The 23,617-nt window shown below is 43.8% G+C and overlaps 4 non-coding genes across 4 annotated transcripts; 2 read left to right on the plus strand and 2 right to left on the minus strand.

Annotated features, from left to right (window-relative positions):
- Positions 1 to 6,733: 6,733 nt before the first annotated feature.
- trnaa-agc (transfer RNA alanine (anticodon AGC)) lies at positions 6,734 to 6,806 on the plus strand. Its single transcript has one exon. It is a non-coding gene; the product is annotated as a tRNA-Ala (tRNA).
- A 3,540-nt stretch (positions 6,807 to 10,346) lies between these two features.
- Positions 10,347 to 10,418, minus strand: trnad-guc (transfer RNA aspartic acid (anticodon GUC)). The gene has a single exon. It is a non-coding gene; the product is annotated as a tRNA-Asp (tRNA).
- Positions 10,419 to 19,647: 9,229 nt separating this feature from the next.
- On the minus strand, positions 19,648 to 19,719 carry trnaq-uug (transfer RNA glutamine (anticodon UUG)). Its single transcript has one exon. It is a non-coding gene; the product is annotated as a tRNA-Gln (tRNA).
- A 3,311-nt stretch (positions 19,720 to 23,030) lies between these two features.
- trnat-ugu (transfer RNA threonine (anticodon UGU)) lies at positions 23,031 to 23,100 on the plus strand. The gene has a single exon. It is a non-coding gene; the product is annotated as a tRNA-Thr (tRNA).
- Positions 23,101 to 23,617: the final 517 nt, after the last annotated feature.

Genomic DNA, 23,617 nt, shown 5'->3' on the forward strand with positions numbered 1-23,617 from the left:
TCTGTTGGATTTTCCTTCTTTCTTCTTGAGTTCATGACATGTTTTGTACCTCCAGTCTGTCAGGTTGTCTGATCACACAGGAGGGCTGTGCTTCTCTGGCCTCGGCTCTGACCTCCAACCCCTCCTATCTGAGAGAGCTGGACCTGAGCTACAATCATCCAGGAGACTCAGGAGTGGAGCTGCTGTCTGCTTTACTCAACAGTCCAGATTGTAGTCTGAAGACTCTCAGGTACACAGAGACCACAGAGCATGAGTCCTCCTCAGTCTGTCAGTTTAGCTCATATATCCACAGCTGTTGATGGATGGACTGAAACTGCAGAGAAGAAATAATCACTGATCCCTGATGTTCATCTTCCTCCATCATTAAGTGTCCATCATGTTAACTTCACTTTTCTTTCTACACGTTCTTCATGTCAAAATACAAACAGACTGATTTTCAGTCACACTTAGTGCAGATCAAATACTAAATGATGCCCTACTTATTAATGTCCTCAGCTGTAAGAACCACTGAATTATTTCCACAAACAAATGTTCCTGAAACAATCCATATGTGAAGCTTCAGAGGAGACAACAACACAATGGTAGAAGGAGGAGTTCCTTCAGTCAGAGACAGAGAGCAGGGAGACACTACAATATTATCACTGTAAAAACTACACACAGACATGAGTGAATGTATTTATTTGAAGTGTGTCAGAAACTCTTCCATCCATGACACATGTGAACCAGGCTTGTGTTTGCATATAGAGTGAAAGGAACAAACAGTCAGAGACAGTGTGGCTTGTTTGCTGCTTTGGATAAATGCACAATGCTGAGATCAAACCTACACTGTTGCTGCATGAAGAGGATTTTACAGTAAAGCACTGACAGAGAGCAATATTTCACAGAATGGAGGACATGAATAAACACAGAGCAGATCAGGAGAGACTCTTCTGGAGTCGACACAGATGAGTTTCAGTCTGTTTGTGTGTCTCTGACAAACTGAGGAACTCTGCTTCATGTTGATCAGCAGTTTGGACTCATGTTGGTTAGAAAATCATTCTGACTGTGTTTCTTCCTGCAGGGTGGAGCATGGTGGAGAGCAGTGGTTAAAACCTGGGCTGAGGAAGTGTAAGTTTGACTCAGTCTTTCCTCATGTTATTGTGCATGAGTCAGTGTTCTATCAGTCCATCAGAGCTGTTGTAGCGCAGCCTCGGCGGTTGGATTTCTTTGGTGTTTACTGGAGTTTATTACTCCCCAGCAGGAGTTTTAGGTTCCAGCTTTGTCATTGGTTTTCCTTTTTTCTCTTGTTAGGGAGCTTTAGTGTGTTGTAGTGTCTCTGTGTTTGTTTGGGCACTGCTCAGCTCTGAGTTCATGAACTGCAGCCTAACACTGAAACCAGCCTGTGTAGCTGCCGATCTGAGAGTGGGGACGAGTGGGGAGGTGCAGACATGCTGTGTGTGGGTTTCCCCTCAGCCTGGGACATAACAGAGACAACCAAAGCAGACAAAAGACAAAATCCAATAAGAGACCACAAAGGGTTGAAAAGGTCCAAACACAGGAAGAAACAGCTCCACAGTCCAAAAGCAGGCAGGACTCAGACACAAAGAATCTCATCCAAAGGGTCAGACTGGACTGATGGACTGAAGAGTGAAGACACTGAGACACTGAGCTGTGAGCAGCATTATTAGGGTTAGGGTTAGGGCGAGAAACGCCACTGTTTAAGAAAACGAGTTACCACCAAAATAAGTTTCACACGGGGTCTCTGTTTAAAGTTTTTAATCAATTTGTAACAAAACACTGTCAGGGCTTGTCAGAGGAGCGGACACAGGTGCAGAACGCAGATCGGTTTAAAGTTCAAGAGTCTTTTATTTAAGGCCAGGAGGGCAAAACAATGCAAAAACCAAAAATCTCTCTCAGTGTGGTCAAAGAGAAGAGTCCAACATAACTAACTTGCGTGGCAAAACTAGATTAAGAAAACCCGGCACATGGCGAAAAAAGGCGAGAACAAAAAACAAAGCATCAACAATACGATACACAGGTGACACACATGAGGGCGGGGCAGGTGATCAACAAGGAGGGAAAACACAGGAAGTAAAACACAAAACAGGAAGCACAAGACACAAGAACTAAACAAAACACTAGAACAGGAAAATAACAATAACTAGACACAGATTAAACTAAAAAACCCAAAACAAGGAAAACAAAACCAAAAATACCAGGTCGTGACAAACACTTTATGTTTCCCTGCACCGTTTCTTCCCTTCTTTCTATAGCTTTTTGGGTGGAAAAAAGATTTGATTGTTTAACAAATGCCTTAAAGCATTAAAGCATTAAAGCATTAAAGCATCTAGAATAACTGTAAAAAATAAAGCCCATCACTTCACGGATTTCACCTTTTGCGGGTTATTTTTGGAACGTAACCCCGCGATTAACGAGGGACCTCTGATGAGAAGGAAGAGACTGGGCTCTCAGCTGCAGTAAAGGGGGCAGGTCTGGCTCCAACACAGGTTTCAATGTGCAAGATGTCTTGCCCTCACATTCTTCTTCCATTTCCACTTGTCCTGAAACTTCGGCCTTCGCTGTCAACCTTCCTTTTCTTACTCACACTTGCCATTTTAGAAATGGGCAATAAAAAAAACACAGATCACTGGCAACACAGGGTGGTGAGAGTTTGACCATGTTTGCTGCCATCTTGTGGTGAAATGTTAAATATATATAAATAATAATCATTTTTAAACGTGTGATTTCATCCTGTGGACAACAGTACTGGTGGCATATTATGACATTATTGATTTTATGACAGAGGCTTCGGCCCAGTGAACATATGAACTGGACTTTTGGTCTGTTCTACAGGAAGAACCCTCAATGATAATGCACCAACAATCCCAACCAAAGAAAGGAACATAAGGACAGAAGAACCAAACAGGAAAGAAAATAGAAATAACTATTGTATATATAACCTAGAAAATTTCACAAGAAATTTTGAGTGGGCCAATGCGCGCTCACCCACACTCTGCTGCCGGTCCGCCCCATTATATACCACCAAACCTCATTCCTGATCACCGGCATATGTGAAAGATGCCACTGATGACATTTCATGCTTTTACAGTGTTTCTGATTGGTTTTATATAAGGTTTAATAGGCCCCAAGCTTCTCCATTCATTCTGAATGGAGGAATCCTAAAGATGTGGATGTGACTTTGGCTGCTATTTTATGAAGTTTGGTAAAAGACATGAACATGAGGACTCAGTATGATAAAGTCCAACTCCTTATGAGCAGTTTGCAGTTGAAATGAATATTCTGTGTAGAGGCATGCCAGACTGATAGGCTTCCAAAGTTAGCTGGGTTTTGTCAGGGCTCTCACCAGTTTCCCATTATTTCCTATGAGGGGGGTTAGGTCAGCTTAAGTGGCTTGCCTGTCAAAACAAAAAGTGGCACAGACATGGGGACTCAATATGTCAGAGGTCTAATGTTTATCTACATTTTACACTTTGAATGAAGGTTCTGTGTGAAAGCATGCCCAAACGCCATGCCTTCAAAGTTTGACAGTGATTTGATGCCTGTGGGGAGGGTCCATCGCAGTTTTTCTGGATTTTTTCAAACACCGTTTATCCGATCGCTACCAAACCTCAGAGGGTAGTAGTCCTGACCGAGCCGGTCGATTTGATGTATAATTTGTAGGGGTGGCTAGCGCTAGTTAGCTGTGTAATGAATTACAGGCTTTTATTTTGAAAATCAGTGTGTGTCTGTGTAAGTGTGTGTGTGTGTGTGTGTGGGGGGGGGGGGGGGGGTTGGGGACACTCCCTAATGCATGTTAAAACATGTTTAAGTGTTTTATTTTGAAAATCTACACGTCAGCCATATCCTGTTATTGTGCAGGGTCTTTTATTTTGAAAATCCATGTTTGTGTGTCTGTGTGTTGGCAGGTGTGTATAGTGTGTGTCTGCATATTTCTGGGTGGCTTGTGTGTTGTTTACCAGGCCTAGTAAGGTGTGTAATGATTTGGAGGCTTTTATTTTGAAAATCAGCGTGTGTGTGTGTGTGTGTGTGTGTGTGTGTGTGAGTGTAGTTGTGTATGTTTCTGTATGGTTGTGTATGTGTGTGTGTGTGTCTGCCTGTGTATGGATCAATACAGTGAAGTTACATTGGTTTGAATGAACCCAATGCATTTTTAATGGGAGCGGCCATCTTTGCTGATGTCATCAGAGAAGTCAGTCAGAGCACCTGTGGAGGAAAGAAAAGTCATAGCACAGGTGTCCCGGTACAGCCGGACGTCCTGTAACAGTTTCAGGTCGCTCACATTAAAGCTGTGGGACTAGTTCTGCTGAAAATGTGTCCAGAAGAAGGAGAATAATACAGAAGCGGAATAAGTATTTACAATAGTAACAGTGGAACAATATCAGGATAGATCAGGAGGTCTGAGTCTGGTCTTTCAGTCCAGATCCTCCTCCAGACTCTGATGAAGGAGCTTTTGGATGATGCTCTTTATCCAATGATACAGTTGATGCTGCTGTTCTTCTCATGTTCTAAATGTGTCGTCTGTCTTTACTCACATTGCTGCAAATATCCAGTTTGTGTTTGAACACAAAGCTGATAGTTGTGTGTTTGTTCATTCAAACATTAGTGACAAAAAGTCTGATGATAAACTTTGTATGAATGAACAACACATCAGTCAGTAAAGACAGAATGAAGCCATCAGATGTGTCAGATGATAAACTGCAGCTGTGTCTTTTTCTCTCCATCAGATTTCTGTCAACTTGAAGTCGACACAAACTCAGTGAACACAAAGCTCAAACTGTCTGACAACAACAGGAAGGTGACATGTGTGGAGGAGGAGCAGCCATATCCTGATCATCCAGACAGATTTGACTGGTGGCCTCAGCTGCTGTGTAGAAATGTTCTGACTGGTCGCTGTTACTGGGAGGTCGAGTGGAGAGGAGGGGTTTATATATCAGTGAGTTACAGAAGAATCAGAAGGAAAGGAGACAGTGCTGACTGCAGGTTTGGAGCAAACAATCAGTCCTGGAGTCTGAGCTGCTCTGATGATGGTTACTATGTCCTGTCACAATAACAGAGTAACATTCATCTCCTCCTCCTCTGGCTCTGACAGAGCAGCAGTGTATGTGGACTGTCCTGCTGGCACTCTGTCCTTCTACAGAGTCTCCTCTGACACACTGATCCACCTCCACACCTTCAGCACCACATTCACTCAGCCTCTACATGCTGGGTTCAGGTTCTGGTCTCGTGGTTCCTCAGTGAGTCTGTGCTGTGTGTAGAAGCAGAGTGTGTGGAAGTGACAGCAGCTTCAACTTTGTGCTTTAAATGTTGATGATGTTTCACTTTCATTTGAATCACTGACTGTGATTTCAGGTCAGAACATGTTTTTGTCTTAGAAGCAGTGAAATGAAGAATGTGAAGCTGAATTTATGATCATGAACTTTGACATGTCCTCACAAATGAAACCCTTACATTAAGAAATGCATGATTCCATGTTGTTATGGCTCTGATATTAAAATGTAGTATTATAATAGGAGTTAATGGACCTAAGTGGAAAACACCATTTAAAACTGCTGCAATACAAACACTAATAACTCCAACTCAATATTTTGGATAAACTTTGACATGACAGATATAAAATAATGCCTGAGCCTCCCAACTTGTAACATGACTTGTCTCTCCCTCCCTCCCCTCCCTCCCTCCTCTCCCTCCCTCTCTCTCTCTCCCTCTCTCTCTCCTCTCTCCCTCTCTCTCTCCTCTCTCTTCTCCTCTCTCCTCTCTCCTCTCTCTCTCCTGTCTCTCCCTCCTCTCTCTCCTCTCTCTCTCTGCTCTCTCCTCTCTCTCTCCTCCCTCCCTCTCTGCTCTCTCCTCTCTCTCTCTCCCTCCCCCCTCTCTCTCTCTCCCTCTCTCTCTCTCTCCCCCTCTCTCTCTCTCCTCTCTCTCCTCTCTCTCTCTCTCTTTCTCCCTCTTGCTCTCTCCTCTCCCTCCCTCCCTCCCCTCTCTCTCTCTCTCCCTCTCTCTCTCCTGTCTCTCCCTCCCTCTCTCTCTCTCCCTCTCTCTCTCTCCTCTCTCTCTCTCCCTCTCTCTCTCTCTCTCTCCCCCCCCTCTCTCTCTCTCCCTCCCTCTCCAGCCTCATCTCCTCCGTTATCAATTGTCAGGTCTTACCTCTCGTAAGCTGATGAAGGAGGGTCTGACCGTCGTTCACACCACACGGTTTTTATATCAGGTCCAAGGGTCCAATCAGATGTCCCCTTCAGTGACCGTGCACCTGGCTGTCATAGGACGGACTGTCAGTCAGTCAGTCAAATGTCAGCCATGTTGGTCAGTTTGTAACTGGTATCTTTATTGGTTAAGAAAAGGCCGGTCATTATTCAAAATAATAAGTGTACTCAGTAACAAATTGTGATGTTAAAAATAGCGAAGTACATTATTTTGTTACATCTGGTCTCAGTCTAGTTCTGTAGGCTGCACAACCACAGGAAGACTGCTGACTTGATAGTTGCCCAAAAGACGACCATTGACACCTTGCACAAGGAGGGCAAGACACAAAGAGGCTGGCTGTTCACAGAGCTCTGTCCAAGCACATTAACAGAGAGGGAAGGGGAGTACAAGCAAGAGGGAGTACAAAGTGTTCTGCCCAAACAGGGACTTGAACCCTGGACCCTCAGATCAAAAGTCTGATGCTTCCAATACTTCACTAGTACACTTCATGTAGTGTAGTGAGTCCTGATTGACTTGCAATTGACCCTTTGTACAAGGGGGATTAGCTCAAACGGTAGAGCGCTCGCTTAGCATGCGAGAGGTAGCGGGATCGATGCCCGCATCCTCCAGCCTGCATTTTAAGAGGGAGGGTGTAGCTGGATGGATGAGGATGGATGGATAATGTAGTGGACTCCAACCAGCAGATCAAGTCCCAGAGGTTACAGCATCATTTATTAGCTGAGTTTCCCCTCAGGGAAGCTGCTGTTTACAAGCTGTTTACAGAGAGAAGCAAGAAAACAACAGTCAGCATCATCTTCCATAAAAACACATGACAATAACATGTGAGACAGAGAGTTTATGATCAGTGCTCCCCCTGCTGGTTAGGACATATGATGACATTTTAAATGTACCAGTCAAAAGTCACTCAGTGGTTTGTCTTGTTTTTATGACTTTCTACATTGTAGATTCATCCTGAAGACATCAGAGCTATGAAGGAACACATGTGGAATGATGCAGTGAACAAACAGTGTTAAACCAAGCAGAATATGTTTGATGTTTGACATTCTTCCAAGCAGCCAGCTTTTGCTTTGATGACAGCTTTGCACACTTTGCATTCTCTCAATCTGAACTGAACCACCAATGCTGTGCAATGCTGACATCTAGTGGTGGAATCGCAGGCTGCAGCCTCCTCATTCCAAAATCAATCCCTCCTCCACATAAAGTCAGAAGTTCTAAATGTGAGTCATTAAATGAGAGGTTCCAGCAGAAACGTCCAAACATCTGAAGAGAAGCTGAGAAGCCTGAGATACAGGGGCTGCAAGCTGTGCTTCAACTGTTCCTGTTTAGACAATAAGAACAGATCATCACTGTCTTTTAAAATGTTCTGATCAAATCACATTAGTTTGTATATTTATATTACACACAGAGCTGTTGTTTCAGTCACATTCATTTGTTATGTGTACAGTGGGTGCAGGAAGTATTCAGACCCCCTTAAATGTTTCACTTTGTTATATTGCAGCCATTTGCTAAAATCATTGAAGTTCATTTTTCCTCATTAATGTCCACACAGCTCCCCATACTGACAGAAACACAGAGCTGTTGACATGTTTGCAGATGTATTAAAAAGACAAAGTGAAATATGACATGGTCCTAAGTATCAGAGCCTTTGCTGTGACTCTCATATATTGAACTCAGGTGCGTCCATTTCTTCTGATCGTCCTTCAGATGGTTCTACACCTTCATCTGAGTCCAGCTGTCTTTGATGATACTGATTGGACTTGATGAGGACAGACACACACCTGTCTGTATAAGACCTTACAGCTCACAGTGCAGGTCACATACTGGGTGATGACGTCCTCCTGCAGGTGTTACTGTGGAACAACTCTGGATTGGGATGAGTCTGAATAGAACTTTGTTAGCTTTGTAAAGCTGTGTGGTAGTTAGAGAGGAACTGAAAAGAGTCAACAACAAGGAGTTGGTCTCCAATGGAATAAAGTTAACTAGCAGATTTTGATATGGGATAACCAGGCCTAACCGATGACCGATCCATCCCTGGGTCCAGACACAGATTAAAATCAAAAATCATCAGCAGTTGTACCTTAGGGAACAAAAATGGACCTCAGTTGTACCCTTTTTTCTGACAGTGTACAGGCAGACCAGAAACCCTCTCACCAAGGACATCAAGGTGGCAAAAAGGGGAATACTCAGAAGAGTTGAAAAACAGCTTTTCTGCTAACGACCATGCATCAGTGTGGAGATCACAAACCACAGGAGACGACCTCCCCCACTGCTGACAACCTCAAGACTTTCTACTGCAGGTTTGAGAGGGACCACTTCACACCCCTAACCTGTACCACAATGACCCCACTCGGCAGCACCCCTATCAGGGACCACCATCCCATCACAACCACCAACACAACGAACCCTGCAGCATCTCCATCATAATGACCACCAGGACGACTCCACTCAGCAGCAGCAACCCCAACAGCCCCACAGCCATCAGTGCCTCCTCAGTGGTTTCTATGGTAACCAAACAGAATCCCATTTAAAAGGTTACAATTCCACCACTGTTGACCAATGAAAATACAAAACCATAATTCATTCACTGAAGTGAGAACAGGAAGGCCTTTCTGTGATCTGAATTTGATCTGAATCACAGTGAAATGATGATCTGCTATGTCAAAACATCCTCACATGATATAATTACATAGATAAATCAGCAAAACACTGCAAAAAGATCATCAAGAACAAAGAACAGAGGGTCAAAAGGAACAAACTCAGCAGAGGCTGCAGGAGGACTTCTCTGGCCTCCAGAGCTCAGCTCTGGTCCTCTGGTTCCAGCCTTGGTCCTCCACTCACTGTGATCCTTTGTTGTACCAGGTGTAGTTTTGGTGGCTACACATGTGTTCAGAAACTGTTCTGTTGTAGCAGCTGAGCTTTACTCCAATCCACCGTCACCACAAACACTTTCCCCTCTCTGTTCTTCTTCTTCCTCTGCCTCTTCTTCTTCTTCTGTGGTGTTTTCTGGCAGCTGACATCCACACAGTGACATTTCTGCCTCCTCCTGTCTTCAGTCAGACTGTTTCTCTCACAGTCTGTAGAGAGAAGCTGACATTGTTGCACTGATTAACCTCAACCACACACACGTGTGTGAGCCGCACCATCATTCTAACAGTTCCATTGTTACACTGAGTGACAGCAAAGCAGTGAGCCCCCTGCTGGTGATCAGCTGCATGTACCAGAAGCAGACAGAGATTTCTGATATGATGTTAAAGGTGTCACAGAGGAGGATCCGACTGTCTGACCTCTGATTCTTCTGTCAGCATCAGACACATCACAGTTTGATCAGTTTTCAGATCACACACAGCAGCATCAGTAACACTGAGCAGACATTACACACTCCATCAAACACACACACACACACTGCTCACTTATAACAGGGATAATAAGTAAAGTTCTTTACAATAAATTCACATTCACATTTTATTATCACTTCACACATGGCACAGTATATATGGCAGAGAGTTAAAGGTGGAATATGTAGTCAGAGTAATACCAAATATTGACACTAGGTGGCAGCACTTCAGCCTCCAGCCACTGCTGCACTACCAGCACCACTCTCAGTGCTTTTTGTTTCCATTGACTGTACAACATGATTCAATCCATGTTATTTATATGACAAACTATGTGTAGTGTTTCTATGTGTGTAGCTGACATGTTGCTCGGCTTCCATTGGACACATATACTAGATGGAAGCTGCAGCAGGATTGGCTGATGACTGATCACAGGTGTGAACAATCAGCCGGTGACGAGTGGAGCAGGAGCAGCTGCCCATGCTGCAGAGACACAAACAGCAGCAGCACTCTGTGACCCATGTCCACTCTGTGTGTCCTCCAGACAGTCTGGAAATGAGAGGAGACAGAACATTATCATACATGTTGCATAAGTAAAGTCACATGACATGCACCACTGTAAATAAAGGAAACCACATATTTTTAAGACACTTAGAGCATAGAGCCCAAGAAATAATATAATCTAAAGCTCACAAGACACAAGACGAACAGAACAGAACAGAACAAATACTTTATTTATCCCAAACTGGGAAATGTTTTCTATTGCAGCAGCAATGTACAGGGTCAGTATCATCCTATCTGCTGGTAAAAGTCTTTCTCCCCGTCGGGGAATCGAACCCCGGTCTTCCGCGTGACAGGCGGAGATACTATCCACTATACTAACGAGGAATGCTGACGACCACCATCTGTCATAGCAGCAGCCACCTGGTGCGGTCATGTGTCAGCTGGGGTGTGACGGAGTGGCTACGTCAGTAACTGTGGGCAGACTGCAGGTGTGTGTGCACCCAGACACACACAGGTCCCAGCTGAGAGCAGCCGGACCTTCCTGTCCTCCTGTCCATCGCTGTCCAAGGTGAACCGACACCACCAGACCACAGGGCCATTATTTATTTAGCAGGAAAGAAGAAGATGCTCTGCAGCATTCAGGTGTTATCAAGACAGCCCCTATAAAGGAGAGGTTCTGCTTCTCAGGAGGGTCACACCCTAATACAAGACCACTTCCTGTTATGCAACAAATAGACTTTATGATTCAATGTTGAGCTAATGCCACAGCCTAGCCTGTGGCATGCCTTGCTAGTCATTGTATGACACTGCTTGGCAGCAGCTGTAAAGAATTTCCCTCTGGGATTAATTTTTTATCTAAAATAAAAAAAAAAAAAATAGACATGGAGGACAGTCGTCTCCTCATGGAGGACAGTCGTCTCCTCATGGAGGACAGTCGTCTCCTCATGGAGGACAGTGATATGCAAAGTGTTCAATCTTTGTTGACACAATTAGAAGAAATCTTTGTTCATATCTTTACCAATGTCAAACTAAGAAGAACATGTGCTTTGTGTTGTTCTTCCACCGACTGACACATGAAAAATAAGAGGTCACACATGGCTCGTTGGTCTAGGGGTGTGATTCTCGCTTAGGGTGCGAGAGGTCCCGGGTTCAAGTCCCGGACGAGCCCTGATGTTTAACTGTATTCCTTGTTGTTGACTCTTTTCAGTTCCTCTCTAACTACCACACAGCTTTACAAAGCTAGCTCAGACTCATCCCAATCCAGAGCAGTTGTTCCACAGTAACACCTGCAGGAGGACGTCATCACCCAGTATGTGACCTGCACTGTGAGCTGTAAGGTCTTATTGCGGCTGTGTCCCACTTCAGGGTCTGCATCCTTCGGAGGACGCAGCCTCCACGGTCTCAGGAGGCCGCGTCCTCCTGAGGATCCTCCGGAGGATCCTCCACCGTTGGTAAATGGGACGGTCTGGCCTTCAAATCACTTCCTGATTGTGGCGCGACGTCATAAATTTTGCCCCGGGAAAAACAAAAGCAGCGACAGCGACACAACATGGACTAGACAACAAACGGGACAACAGTGTGGATTTAGACATTTGGAATATTTTAATATATTTATTTGTTGTTGGAGGAAGAGGAGAGGCGGCTCCAGCGGCAGCAAAACCTGTGACGGCTCATTTTCTTCAGGCTGGGAGAGCGCAGTGGGGAGGTGACGGTAAGCTGCTGTTTAACCATATAATTGATCATAATTAATATACCAGTTACTGAGCAAACGCTAGATATATAACCAGTAGATAGACAAATATGATTAAATGTAATTTATATTTGATTCAATTGTAAGACTTGATACAGGGTCTGTTTGTAATTTTAATACTTTAAATTAAATAGCTAAATGTGTAAGAACCCTGCAAATAACCCTGAAAGCACTGCTTTAATGTGTCATTAAGCATCAGGTCTGTCACTGCACCAGAGAATTACTGCTGGGTGGAGGAGAGTGGGGCTCCCTGCAGGACCAGCTGTCTGTCCTGGAGGAGGTGTACTGACCATCATCACCTCTGGAGGGTGAGGATACATATTTTATAGCTTTTCATATTTTAAGCTGCTTTGGAAGCCGCTCTGTTGAAGTTATTATTTTTATTTTTGCCTTTTTAAAAACATCTTTAGTAACATGGCAGCCGCCGATCGTCAGCTCTGCAAACCCTGATGGACGATGTGGTGGACAGAGGAGACAGACACCCCCCTCCCCCAGATGATGTCCCACTCACAGCCAGAGGACTCCAAGGTCTTCACCGTGGCATCATCCAGTCCAGCAGCACCAAGGACTCCTGCTCAGCCAAACATTTATATATATGTTCTTTGTGAATAGTATTTTCTGCTGATCTTTATAAATAATAAACTGTACATTTTCATAATGCCCACTGGTAAATAGTTAGAAATGTTCTGTGTCTTTGTAAATATTGTACATAACACAACACACACACAATAAATGATTTACTGTTGTCACTGAGAAGTTGTTCAAAAGTTTACTTAAATTATAAATAGGTGATGAAACACATGATGTAACAAGGTGAGAAGAGTTTAAGAACACAGAGACAAGAACGATTTAATATACAATTTAATAAGTAACATTTAAATAACAGAACATAAAATCACTGCTGTCCACCATCCTCTCAATGAGCTGAGGTCTGTCCGCTTCTTTCTCTGCTCTCCCCCCCCTCTCTCTCTCTCCCTCTCTCTCTCTCTCTCTCTCTCTCTCCCTCCCTCTCTCTCTCTCTCCCTCTCCCTCCCTCCCTCTCTCTCTCTCCTGTCTCTCCCTCCCTCCCTCTCTCTCTCTCCCTCCCTCTCTCTCTCTCTCTCCCTCTCTCTCTCTCTCTCTCTCTCCCTCTCTCTCCAGCCTCATCTCCTCCGTTATCAATTGTCAGGTTTCTTCTGTTTCTCTCTGCTCCTCCTTCAACAAAATGCCAACAGGCAGAATGACCGTTTGATATAATAACGATAATATTGCTCCTCACGTGAACTATACTTTATACTATACTACAGTACACAGTCCAGAAACAACATTCAATCAAAGCGTTTAGTTTACAGCGCCTCGTATCAACAGGACGTCATGTTTGTAAATATAAAACTCATTTTTTTAATGCCGCTGTCACTACTAGCATTTTAAAACTCTCGAACTACTGCTCTGTACTTACATTTAAATGTGAATTCGGCACTCCTGCCGGTGCCGCTGCCGCTCGCTTGGTCCGTCGTTGTACTATTGGACAAAAAGTAGGCCCGCAAAGCATTGTGGGATATTTAAGGCCACGAAGGATGGTAGCGATGCGTCCTCCAAATTCAGGCAAAAGGAGGACGCATTTGGAGGACGCATTTGAAGGACCCTTCGACTTTTGGCGAATTGGGACAGCCTTCGCGCAGCTTTGTGACGTAAGCGGCCTTAAAATGCGCACTCCGAAGGATGCAGACCCTGAATTGGGACACAGCCACAGACAGGTGTGTGTCTGTCCTCATCAAGTCCAATCAGTATCATCAAAGACAGCTCGACTCAGATGAAGGTGTAGAACCATCTGAAGGACGATCAGAAGAAATGGACGCACCTGAGTTCAATATATGAGTCACAGCAAAGGCTCTGATACTTAGGACCATGTCATATTTCACTTTGTCTTTTTAATACATCTGCAAACATGTCAACAGCTCTGTGTGTTTCTGTCAGTATGGGGAGCTGTGTGGACATTAATGAGGAAAAATGAACTTCAATGATTTTAGCAAATGGCTGCAATATAACAAAGTGAAACATTTAAGGGGGTCTGAATACTTCCTGCACCCACTGTACACATAACAGATGGATGTGACTGAAACAACAGCTCTGTGTGTAATATAAATATACAAACTAATGTGATTTGATCAGAACATTTTAAAAGACATTGATGATCTGTTCTTATTGTCTAAACAGGAACAGTTGAAGCACAGCTTGCAGCCCCTGTATCTCAGGCTTCTCAGCTTCTCTTCAGATGTTTGGAACCGCTTGGAATCTGCTGGAACCTCTCATTTAATGACTCACATAGAACTTTTGAACTTTTGACTTTATGTGGAGGAGGGATTGATTTTGGAATGAGGAGGCTGCAACACTTCAGGAATGCTTTTAAGTGACTGACTGGCAGGACATGATGAGATCACAGAGTGCATGACTGGATACATAAACTTGTGTGTGGACAGTGTTGTTCCAGTTAGGACAGTGAATTGTTACCCCAACAACAAGCCATGGGTGACTAAGGACATTAAAGCCATTTTAAACAGAAAAAGAAGGCATTCAAAGCGGGCGACAGGGAGGAGGTGAGAGCTACACAGAAGGACCTGAGAATAAAAATCAGGGAGGCCAAGGAGAAGTACAGGAGGAAGCTGGAGTGGAAACTTCAGCAAAACAACACAAGAGAGGTGTGGAGTGGCATGAGGACCATCACTGGTTACAGGTGGAGCAGCAGGGGTGGAGTTAATGGCAGTGTGCAAAGGGCCAATGAGCTGTATCAGTTTTAAAGGTGACCCCGGTTCACCCTGCTAACGACTGCTGGCCCCGCTGGCTGAGAAGCTGACAGCGATGCAGGTGGATGCCCCACTGGTGTCCTGGATGGTGGACTATCTGACTGGCAGACCACAGTGTGTACGCCTACAGAGCTGTATGTCTGACAGACTGATCAGCCACACCAGGGCTCCACAGGGACCTGCCACCTCCAGAAATTCTCTGATGACTCTGCAGTGGTTGGATGTATGTGGATAACTTTGTCACCTGGAGCGAGAGCAACCACATACTGCTCAATGTGACAAAGACAAAGGAACTAGTGGTGGATCTGAGGAGGACAAAGGCTCCAGTGACCCCTACCAGCATCAAAGGGGTCAGTGTGGAGGTGGTGGAGGAGTACAAATACCTGGGAATGTACTTGGACCACAAACTGGAATGGAGTAAGAACGTGGACATTGTTTACAGGAAGGGCCAGAGTCGCCTCTACTTTCTGAGGCAGCTGAGGTCCTTTAACATCTGCAGGACGATGCTGAGGATGTTTTATGAGTCTGTGGTGGCCAGTGCCATCATGTATGCTGTTGTCTGCTGGGGCAGCAGTCTGGGGGTGAGGGACATAAACAGAATCATCAGGAAGGCCGGCCATGTTGTGGGAGAGGACTCTCTGACAAAGGTGTCAGAGGAGGATGTTGTCCAAAATAAAGACCATACTGGACTGTCCCTCCCACCCGCTCCACACTGTGCTGACCAGCTACAGGAGCTTGTTCAGCAACAGACTCTGACTCCCACGATGCACCACTGAGAGACACAGGAAGTCATTCCTGCCTGTCTCAGTCAAACTACTGAACTCTGAACTGTAACAGTCACTCAGACACTGTACATTCATACTGATACATTCATGTCATGCTCTTTACTGTGTAAAGGTTTTTATACAATAGTAAATATGTTCTTTAGATACAACTCAGGGATTTAAATGATGTCTAGGTATTTCAATATTTATTATATATTTCTATTTCATATTTCAATTATCTTTTCTTCTATTTGTCTGTAACAAACAAGAATTTCCCCTCGGGGATAAAAAAAGTAATTTCTGATCTGATTCTGTAACCTGCGATTTCACCACTAGATGTCAGCATTGCACAGCATTGGTGGTTCAGTTCAGATTGAGAGAATGCAAAGAGTGTGCAAAGCTGTCATCAAAGCAAAAGCGGAAGGTTGGTGGTTCGATCCCAACTCCTCCCTAGTCACTGTTGTTCTTGGGCAAGACACTTCACCCTAGCCTGTGGCGCACCTTGCTAGTCATTGTATGACACTGCTTGTGCAGCAGTGTCATACAGTGTCGTATTTCCCTCTGAAAAAAAAATAAAAACAAAGACAAACCACTGAGTGACTTTTGACTGGTACATTTAAAATGTCCTAATGTCCTAATGTCCTAATCATATGTCCTAACCAGCAGGGGGAGCACTGATCATAAACTCTCTGTCTCACATGTTTGTCATGTGTTTTTATGGAAGATGATGCTGACTGTTGTTTTCTTGCTTCTCTCTGTAAACAGACATTACTTGCTGCGCATGTACAGAACCGAACAAAACACACGCCCCGAACCAAAACACATTTAAAAATGACTCTAATTTGTATCACATATTTTGTGTGAAACCATATACCTGCCATTGCCAAGAGTCAAGGATGCAGATATGAAGGAGAGCATCAAGTTCTCCCACTATCAGATCATCAATGGGAACCTTGTCCTCCCATAAACTTAAAAAAAAAGTCATATATAAATACTTTTATATAAATATTTTTTAATTTCACTGCATCAAATTGTTTTTTAAATAACTTCAGACGTAATTAGACATTGAACATTTTTTTTTTCTTCTTTTGAAATATTTTTTAACATTTTAAGGCAATCACTGCAGATGACATCACGACGCATTTTGCAGACATGGGCCCCACATTTGGCACAGTGGCTCCACACACGTCTGCGCTGGAAGCACAAAGTGCACTGCTTGCGGCTTTTAGATGGCCCTGGCCCTTCTTTTTCTTCCTCTTCTTCTTCTTCTTTTCCTTCTTCCTTCTTCCTGAAGGACCAGGTTTTCTGGCTGTTCCATGCAGGATCGACAGCCACAAAGAGTACAAAAGCATTGAAGCAAGACATGTCCAGCATGTGATATAAAATGCACGTTGGCCCTCTCGGTGTCTTGCGCCGGCACGAGTATGTACCACACATCTGAAAAAGAAATGCTCAGATGGTTTGAATACATTTACACACAACCTTCTTATTATGAAAAAGAGTCTGAAATCTTCCAATAATATGTAAAATATGGAATACAATTGAATAAATAGTATGGCTATATCAGACAATCACAATAATACATAATAATACTACATACAAATGTATTTACTTAACATGTACATAAGTAAATAACTTGGGTAATAATTGATATGTTGCTTACCTGGTCCAGGTGGTCCACAGCTCCTTTGGCTTTGCTGTAGTCCAGGATGATCTGGGGCTTTAACTTACCAGACTCCTGGAATACTGGCTCCCCGTTTTTTGTACTGCGGAGGACCACATTCTTCGTACATACGACACTGCTGTCCAGTCCTGGGTGAATGCAAAGCAAGAGGACAGCACCTGTCTCTGCTTCACGGTGAGCAGCTGCTGGGGGAGCTCTGGCTTATTTTTTCGCACTGTCCTGACCAGAGCCATCTTGCCCTTTTGGAGCTCTGCAGCCAGGGGGAAAGATGTAAAAAATTGCCCGCAGTCACTGTGTAGCCCTTTTCAGTTAAGATAAGATAAGATAAGATAAAACTTTATTAATCCCGAAGGAAATTCTTAGCTGAAGGACCACCCGCTTCCCCTGGTTCCGTTCTCTGGGTGCTGATGCGGCAGACCTCTGTGTACAACTCCAATCTCCATGCATAGGAGGTCTGCACATCACTCAGCACCCAGATTTTTAACCCGTACTTGGCGGGTTTGGAGGGAATGTATTGTTTGAACGAACAGCGGCCCCTGAAAGGGACCAGCTGTTCATTAACACATACATCCCTCGCTGGGTTATACATTTTTGGGATGCAGGTGGTCCATTGGGTCCACAGATCTCGCACAGGAGCCAGCTTGTCTCTCCTGTGGCGCTCTGGCCAGGACAGTCGATCATCAAATCACATAGCGAGGTTGATGGAGGAAAACCTTTTTTGGGACATCTTGGCTGCAAAAATGACCCTCCCTGTTGTTTCATCCCAGAGGCTCTTCATGGACTCGTGTCTGGACCGGTACATGCCGCCCAGGATCAGCAGCCCCAGGAATTCACGCAGCTCCTCAAGATCCACATCTCTCCATTGTGGCACTGAATGCCTTCAATGCTTTTACTTTTGAAAGGTCCACAGCTGCGTGGTAGCGCTGCAGTGTCTCTCTGAGTCTTTCTTCGTGTCTTTGCTTCTTTTTAACGTCCCGGGCAGGAGCAGGTGAGTGATCGCAGTTCCGCCGACGTCACAGGTTGAGGGAAAAAAGGGCAATCGGGCAGTTCAACACAAATTTTAGAATTCAAATGTAAATGTTTCTAATACATCACCAGAACACTGGGAAACACATTTACTACCCTTTGTGTCATCAGGGACAAAAATGTCCGCTTCTAAAAACTGCTCTAAAAACTGAACAGATTCATATTTTTCTGCATAAATATGTGGAACAACTTCAGGACTGCTCAGAACTACCAAACATGAAATCATTGGAGGAGTTTAACGCTTTAAATGCCAGGTAGCTTGCATGATGCAAATATTTCATGTAAAAATGCACAAAACAAGTTATTTTACAAGTTGGGAGGCTCAGGCATTATTTTATATCTGTCATGTCAAAGTTTATCCAAAATATTGAGTTGGAGTTATTAGTGTTTGTATTGCAGCAGTTTTAAATGGTGTTTTCCACTTAGGTCCATTAACTCCTATTATAATACTACATTTAATATCAGAGCCATAACAACATGGAATCATGCATTTCTTAATGTAAGGGTTTCATTTGTGAGGACATGTCAAAGTTCATGATCATAAATTCAGCTTCACATTCTTCATTTCACTGCTTCTAAGACAAAACATGTTCTGACCTGAAATCACAGTCAGTGATTCAAATGAAAGTGAAACATCATCAACATTTAAAGCACAAAGTTGAAGCTGCTGTCACTTCCACACACTCTGCTTCTACACACAGCACAGACTCACTGAGGAACCAGGATACAACCAGAACCCAGCATGTAGAGGCTGAGTGAATGTGGTGCTGAAGGTGTGGAGGTGGATCAGTGTGTCAGAGGAGACTCTGTAGAAGGACAGAGTGCCAGCAGGACAGTCCACATACACTGCTGCTCTGTCAGAGCCAGAGGAGGAGGAGATGAGTGTTTTTTCTGTTATTGTGCCAGACAGAGTAACCACGATCAGAGCAGCTCAAACTCCAGGACTGATTGTTTGCTCCAAACCTGCAGTCATCACTGTTTCCTTTCCTTCTGATTCTTCTGTAACTCACTGATATATGAACCCCTCCTGTCCTCTGAAACTGTTGTGTGGTCCCACCACCACCTCTCCTTCAATGGACAGCATCCAAGCATTGGGCTTCATCATCTCAACTGAAATGAAGAGTTTTTTTCAATTTCACATAGATGGCGGAAAGAGTCATCTATGTGAAAAAACCATCAGCTCTCACCTGTTTACAACTCTGTCCTTTCATCCCTTCCTAGCAGGTTTCACCCCCATTTAAACTCTAATTATGGGCTATCAACTAGTCCTGCACAAGTCCCTGGCATAGTTTCTGGCTATACATGTTACACTCTATACAGTGTGTTATACAGCTATAACACACTTACCGTACATTGCAGCAGCTATCCACTGATGTTAGCATTAATGTGCTAGTTAGTGTGTGTGTGTTGACAGTCTGCTATAGTCATCTGGGTGGAAAGACAGCATTTCTCATCATCTATGGAGGCTTGGGATACAGTTACAAAATAAATCTAGTCAATGCATATTCTAATCTAATCTCTAATCCAATTATTTTACACCAACTACTGACTGTTGACTACTATGACTACTGTTAGACTTAGGACACCAGTATTACCATCCAAACAAAGGTTCCACTGAGATTTGAACTCAGATCGCTGGAGTCAAAGTCCAGAGTGCTAACCATTACACCATGGACCCTGCTTCACATGGATCTTCTTCTCCTCCTCTATCCGGCGAGACTGTCCTCCATGAGGAGACTGTCCTCCATGTCTAGATAAGGCTTGTCCTGTCCTGTGATTTTTGTGACTTTTTATTCCCTGAACACCCAGCTTTGCTATCCTTGGGATAATTTTATGACATGGAGCAAATAAATTGGTCGCTCAGTGCATTGGACAACATTTTCTCACAAAGAAAGACATCACCGGGAGAACCCCTCTGCCCTGAAGGGACCCTAGAAGATGTGGAGGATCTATTCATCTATTGGACATTGGTAGTAGGCATACTTCTGAATTGCGTGGTCCTGCTGTACCGAAAAGTTGGAAAAGCCGCTGCTGGCAAATTGGCACTACCACTAAGCGTGGACACAAAACAAGACCCTGGGCTCATGGGACCTCGGATCTCAGAATTACATCAGAAGATGGACCGGATGGAAGAGCTGATCTGCAACATTTCAGCCCGCTCCGGAGAGGGCTGGAAGCGGGTGGATAACATCGGAAGACAGTCCGACCATTTGAGGATCTCAATGGAAGGAATATCTGTCAAGCTGGAAGAGATGTCGAAGGTTCTCCATGCACCTGCAAGGGACGAATGCGCACTGAGGCCGGACTGACCATCGATCACTGATCTGGGCAAATTAATTACAGATCGAAAATTGTTGTTATGATTTTGGTTGATTTTCTGTCTGCCCCTCCCCCCCCCCTCCTGAGGCCCTGAAGAATAGCCCAGCAGCTGTGCTCCTATCGACTCCTGTGCAACTCTATCTCCCGTCAAGGACAACTGGTGAACTGCTGTAAACATCTTGGCAGTCTCAGTCATACTATCTCACACACTTCTCATGGAACTGACGCCACATACATTCCCCCTCCCTACCCCTCCCTTCTTCTCGTCTGCCTCCGTATCTGTTGTTTTCTCCCCCATCCTCTGTGTCCATGAAAAAATTCCAATCACGTTAACCACGTGTACTGTAATCAAGGGTCAATGTCATTATGTGATTATATTGTTTATATGTACCGCAATCTGCAAATGTATTTTTGAGAGCCAAAAGGGCGCCTTGAACGGTCGCCCTGGTGCTTTTAGTGCACTCTTGCACTAGACACCACAATAGTTTTAATTTGCACATACAAATACTACCGTTTACTGCTTACTTTTGAACTTCAGCCACTTTACAGTCTGTTTACATTGTTCATGGACATTTGGATAGTTATAACATTTATGACTTGATAACCTGTACATACTTAATATTTTATATTTTATTTGTATCTATTCTCTATTCTATTTTACTGTGTCTTATATTTCAAGCTGCTCACTTAGAGACAAATAAAATTTTCTGAATCTGAATCTGAACAATATGTGAGAGCCCAGAACTGTGGGTCTTCAGAAACAACACTGACGGCTGTGTGCTGCAGAAGTTCTCTAACAACACTGCAATTGTTGGTTTCATCACTGACAACGTCGACGTAGAGTACAGAGGACTGATGCAGAACTCTGTGGACTGGTATCAGCGAAACCACCTCCTGATCAATGCAGGACTTCCTGTGCGTTTTAGAGGATACCTCCAAGAGACTTTTTTTCTCGTCTAGAGGTGATACGTATGTGTACCAATTTTCATGTCTGTAGGTCAAACGGGGGCTCAGATCTCATTCCAGGGGGCGCTGCTGAGCCATGTGGCCACGCCCACATATGACGATTTGGGGGTTTTAAAAGGTGCACAGGGGCTGATGTCATGATAGAGTAAGAGGCAGGTAGGATGAACAAATCAAGAAACACAGCAGCTTTCCCTATGGTGGCGAAGGGTCAACTTCATGACGTTGCCCCGCCCACACGGTGTAACATGCATTTATGCTTGCATTTCAGAATCAGAATCAGAAATACTTTATTGATCCCAGGGGGAAATTGCTTTTATTCCAGGTGCTCCATGTATACTCAAAAAACAGGTTAGAAATAAAAAAAGGTAAAGTAGTAAGCGTAAACTAAAAATAAAACCTAATAAATTCTAAACATTAATAAACATTCAGTTTAAATCCAGGCTCTCGCACGTTTCGTGCTCGGGCCCTAATAAAGTAAAATAAAATCTTAATCACAGCTTCCTTAATACGAGCTGAACTTCATAGCTATAGCTTCATAGCTGTAGTTTCAGCAGCCAGTTTAATACCGTTCATGTCTATATTTGATATAACAGACACGATGACCATCCTTTAATGCTTTTGTTGCTTTATTACTTGAACTTTTGTCGCTGAGCTCCGATGCTTTTTGATGAAGCATTTTAGCAACAGACTGTTGCACTGTGTCCGTCTTTATTGTGATGACAGCTCCTATTTCTTCACACTTTAGATGTTCCTAAAAGTAGAGTGTGCATCACACACTGTACAGTATTTATCAAGTAGTATTGTTCCTCCAGTGCACCATTTCTTCTGTATAATTATTATTAGCAGTTATTACTGAAGATCGATGCCCCTACAAATATTCAAACTTACTGTAAATTCAGTTGTAGGCTGATTCATCACTGTCATTTCTCCATTGTTGTTGATGGATAACCAACTTTAGATATTTTTAATGAACAATAAATGCCCTGAAGCTCTGAAGTGTATTGTTTTTACACTGCACACCTGGTTTGGATCTTACAATGGTAACCTAAACATCACAGGAACTATACAAGAACAACCTCATGGAGGCTTCAGTGGTGTTTGTAATAAAACACTATCCTTCTTTTTTCACAAACAGTACAATACAGCACATGTGACTCCACAATGAGCAAAGCAGAGACCGCAGACCACGTAACACGGCGTTACTATGCTGGAAAAAACGTGTCTGCCTGTGAGCTTCTGTTATGTACTGTAGCATCCTAACTTCCATCCTTACAAACCACCTGTCCTCTGTTTAAAATGTGGACATTATTGTCCTCAAAAGACTGACTGTCCTTTCTCTTTGAGGTGAAGATGGATTGCTGAGTGTTGTCCTGTGGATGTGTCTCTTCTGTCCTGTGCTCTTTACCTGTGGGGTGGCTGGGTTTTTATTGACTAATAACATATCAGTTCTAGAATGATGTGTGTGTTTGATGTGATTTGATGTGTGTGTTTATCTGGTTTTAGGGGTCAGTGTGTTCATCCATACGCGGCCGCCTGTGTGTGTTGATGTAAATGTGTGTGTCCTGTCAGCCATGATCATGCTGAGACAGAATAATGCTGGAAAAAGCTCCCAGCTGTTAGACCTGAAGGTAAAGCTGCATGCTGTGGTTCTCTGTGTGGTGTGTTGATCACGATCAGTGATCAATTCACAAGTTGAAAGATAAAGGTGGTGGCCAAGTGGTAAGGCGTTGGTCTTGTAAACCAAAGATCATGGGTTCAATTCCCATTCATGCCTTCAAAGATCTGTAGGAGGTTCCTTTTAAAGAAAGACAAACCAAAACCCATTGACAGTAAAAACTATAGACAGAGCTTCCGTGATGTCACCCATTTGTTTCTGAAGAGCCGTTCTGAGGCTCGTGGGAGCGCCACGTTGGAAGCATCACGTCCGCCAAAAACTCCAAATGTATAAGAGGGGGAGCACGAGTGGAGTTTGGGGGCGGGCGATCATGAAAGCAGGAAACTCACGCTGTTATACGTCAGCCTTCTGCTGCTCAAGTGGCAACGCCTTTAATTATGCATTTTAAGTCCGAATATAATTAAAACGAGTAAGTTATATAAAAAAAATCACCCCCATACAATTGACACTAGAAGAACCTATCATCTGAGACCAGAATTTTTTTGTACCAGGCTGTAAACATGTTCATTCCTGCTGTGAAGTCGGACATTTTAACATGGGAGTCTATGGGAAATGACTCGCTTTTGGAGCCGCCCCCAGTGGTTGCGGCATGAATTACAAGTTTTGACACTTCCGC

This window comes from Parambassis ranga, unplaced genomic scaffold (assembly GCF_900634625.1).
Source record: "Parambassis ranga unplaced genomic scaffold, fParRan2.1 scaffold_27_arrow_ctg1, whole genome shotgun sequence".
Taxonomy (NCBI): domain Eukaryota; kingdom Metazoa; phylum Chordata; class Actinopteri; family Ambassidae; genus Parambassis; species Parambassis ranga.